This window comes from Engraulis encrasicolus, unplaced genomic scaffold (genome assembly GCF_034702125.1).
Source record: "Engraulis encrasicolus isolate BLACKSEA-1 unplaced genomic scaffold, IST_EnEncr_1.0 scaffold_34_np1212, whole genome shotgun sequence".
Classification (NCBI taxonomy): Eukaryota; Metazoa; Chordata; class Actinopteri; order Clupeiformes; family Engraulidae; genus Engraulis; species Engraulis encrasicolus.
This window is the reverse complement of record NW_026945643.1, coordinates 869,317-873,420: the sequence shown is the minus strand read 5'-3', so window position 1 is coordinate 873,420 and position 4,104 is coordinate 869,317.

The window sequence follows — 4,104 nt, the reverse complement described above, 5'->3', positions numbered from 1 at the left end:
CTTAGGTGCTGCTTTGATCTCTTTCTACAGATTCTCCACATCAGTCTCAGTGGTTGCCAGTCTGCCCCCCCCCCCCCCCCCCCCCCCCCCCCCCCCCCCCCCCCCCCCCCCCCCCCCCCCCCTGTCAGCTCTGCCTCTTCTGCAGATTGTCCACTTCGTCTTCATTTCTTCTTTGGTGCCCTGGAGCGCCCTCTCCAGAGCCTCAGCCTCAACTCTCACTGACTGCCAACCTCTGTTTCATTGCGGCATCTCAGCCTCACTGGCTACAAGCCTTTGTTTCATTTCTACATTATCTGCCACCAAAACCTCAACATCATCTAGAGCAGTGTTTCTCAACTGGTGGGTCGCGACCCAAAAGTGGGTCGCGGAAGGGTCATGGGTGGGTCGCGGAGCCTTGGTGTAAAAAAAAACGTAATTCTAAAAAAAAAAAAAAATCCAACTTTTCCTGCAACAATTTACAACTTTTATTTTGATAGGCTAGATCTGTTGTCATAGATACAATCTGAATGTTTATGCGAGATAGACAGCGTGCAACCAGTCATTCGATTCTTGGTTACATTTTGAGAATTGCATTGAATAGACTTGAACGCTCAAAAAAATTGGGTCGCGACCGAATGAGAGTGGAAAATGATGGGTCCCAAGACTGTTCCAGTTGCGAACCACTGATCTAGAGTATGTAGAGAGAGAGGGTCCGAGGCACTCTGAAGTCAATATTAAAAGTCCTTTATTTAATACATAGACACCATATAGCCGACGCGTTTCGGTCGCGTACGACCTTCTTCAGGGCTAATGAATTTCAAAATTGACCCGGCATAGATTTTTGGTTGTTGTATGCATTTCTGAAAAGCTGTTGGTTGCCCNTTGTCTTTAGTTTGGTGATTAATGGTGAGGAAAATATATTTCTTGCCTAAAAAAAAAAATGGCCACCGGACAGTCCCATACACTACAATACGTCATATCTGCTGTTAAGGAGTACAGATGTATTTCTGGTGCCTATTCATATGTTTTCATGGCCAGGGGATCCATTTGTGCATTATATAATGAGATTTTTTGCACATTTGTTTGCTAAATACATTTTTGGCACATTATTTTGTCCGAACAACGTATCAAAAATCCATAATGGCACCCAAACATGTAGAACGGTTGTATTCTGAAAAGCCTAAGAAAAAAGAATATGACGGTAAATGGAATGTAATACAAACAAGTTTTATTTAAATTGAGTGTAAATACAACTAGAGGTCTTCAAACAGTGCAGGAAAACACACTCTAAATATATGTAGCCAAGACTTTTGAAGATTGAACCTTGTAAACAGAAGTGTTTACTACATACAAGTATAAGAGCCTTTAGAAATGTTGTGTTATTATTTCCTTACAAAGTGCGAAAGAGTAATTGTAAGTCAAGCCAGTTTCTAAGCAAGTTGAATACTAATTAGATGGACCTGTAACACCTCTGACGGCCCCACCCCCCTGTCACTTTCCATGTGATAATTGTCAGTATATATTTGAAAACTTGGAAGGCTTTTAATGGTGTCACTTATATGTTTGAATGATCAAAACTCACAGAGTTATAGATGTATTTTTGGAGAAGTGTCAAATCCGGTGACTGCCTCTGCACAACAGTTCAGATAACTAGCAAAATGTACAGTACAGTATGTGTGTGTGTATATCATACAGTATATCTTCCAAAACAGCTCATTCTTGCTTCAAAACTAAACCATATTCTACATAAGTAAACAGTACCATGAAATGACAACACAGTCAGTTTACTAATTCTATCAAGGACATTTCACAGTAACTTTCTCTATTGTATTTTCACATGAATAATGTGATTCCCATACATTACAGGTTTCTCATTGGTTTGGCTCATACACACGCAAACACACAACACACACACTCACGCACAGACACACACACACACACACACACACACACACACACACACAGAGATACAGTATCTCTCTCTCTCTCTCTCTCTCTCTCTCTCTCTCTCTCTCTCTCTCTCACTCACTGGTGTCTGTAGCAGCAATACTGATGGCTGAAGTCGGTGCAGCAGCAGTGTGTGTGAATTAGACTCCGTGATCACTCACTTTTCATGAATCAAGAATCATGTGAAGACGTTTGGAGAGACCTTAAGCCCAGGCATGCCGGTTATCAATATTGATTCTCATGTTCTTTTGCACATCATGAGTTCACTCAACTGTCAGTGTTGTGGGAAAGTGGAAACATGTTGCTTATTAGGTGGGACAGGGGACAGCAAGCTCTCTCTCTCTCCCTCTCTCTCTCTCTCTCTCTCTCTCTCTCTCTCTCTCTCCCTCCCATGGCCATAACTACCACACACACACACAAACAGAGGAGAATAGTGCATTGCTCAAGGACAGTCTGAAGAATGCTGAATAACAGCCACTGAATAGCATTCTCTCTCTCTCCCTCTCTCCTTTTCTCTCTCTCTCTCTCTCTCTCTCTCTCTCCCTCTCTCCTTTTCTCTCTCTCTCTCTCTCTCTCTCTCTCTCTCTCTCTCTCTCTCTCTCTCTCTCCCTCTCTCCTTCTCTCTCTCCCTCTCTCCTTCTCTCTCTCTCTCTCTCTTTCTCTATCTCTCCGTCTCTCCCATGGCCGTAACTATCATTGGGGACACGGAGGTTATGTCCTCAGTTTTTTTTCAAAATGTATCTGTGATGAAAATTGATTTCTGATCAACAATGATAAATTCAGTCTGTATATGCCACCCCATTTTTCCTCAAGGTAGTGATTAATGAAAAAAAAACATAAGTGTTTGACTGAAGTGTTTGAAGCATTCTAAATGTACAGTGTGCAGTACAGCGCACAGTATTTGACCCCAGTATTTGACCTCAGTATTTGAAAATGCCTGGCTACGGCCCTGCTCTCCTGTCTCTCCCTCACCCTCACTCTGTCGCCCTACCTCTCTCTCTCTCTTTATCTTTCTCTCTTTCTATTTATCTCTCTCTCTCTCTCGTGCGCACACACATATGCCAATACACACGTGCCTACATATACAAAACACACACATGCACTCAAAGTTACTGTAGCTCACCCACACACACACACACACACACACACACACACACACACACACACACACACACACACACACACACATGTACACACACATTATTTAATGATCACCAACTCTTCTTCTGGGTGTGCGGGTGTCATGTAGAATTATCCAACTATTACAACATGTCCCAACTCCTCTGAGATTTGTTGCATGGGTCAAATTCAAAATGAACTCTCAAATCCATACTTTAACGCTCGATATGTTGACCTAGTGCTATTGTCCATGTTATCCATGCATTGAATGTTTTGAAGAGGGCAGAATTGTATTTTTAACCGCTAAACTTTTTTGACTCCATTTGTATGTGGAAATAGATACAGTAGGTGCGATCGACATGTGTCAACGCATGCATGCGCATTTAGACAGCAATGCACCCTGGATGGAAAATGCTGCATGACGGTTAGATTTCCTGTCAAACTTCGAAATTTCGTCGATGTTGCGTTGACGAGGTGACATGTCGCATGGTGTCAAACTATCGCGGGATGCATGCGGCTGCAGTCAGATCTTGCAACCTCTGCAGTTGCTTATCCCCTTCAATGCTCGTCTGCGGACTGCCTCCGAGGTCACACGCCCATGAACTGGTTGGTCAACAACTCACTCACGTGTGTACATGGGTCTTGTCTCACACCTCTACACAAGTTTGGGCAGGTCCCCACTTCAGCTCCTCCTCACTGCCTGTCCCCCCACTCCTCACACGTGGTGTGTTAGTAGAGCAAACCGGTGCGAGCTCATCGTCTCGTTCATATTTGTGGCCGACTTTAGATGCGCTGTATTTAATAACACCCACATCGTGACAACAAGTTCTCGCTCACGTGCCTTTCGCAACGTCGACGCTCGCAACAAAGTCGTATGCGCTTATTATTTGGTTAATAGATAGCGAGGACACACGTGGCATTATGGGTAATAGATAGCAAGGACACATGTGACTGGTCACATGTGACTGGTGTGGCATTATGGGTAATAGAGGACACACGTCACTGATTGCAGACGTCCTGCTAGTGGTGTATTGATGTGTAATAATAACCCAACAGATA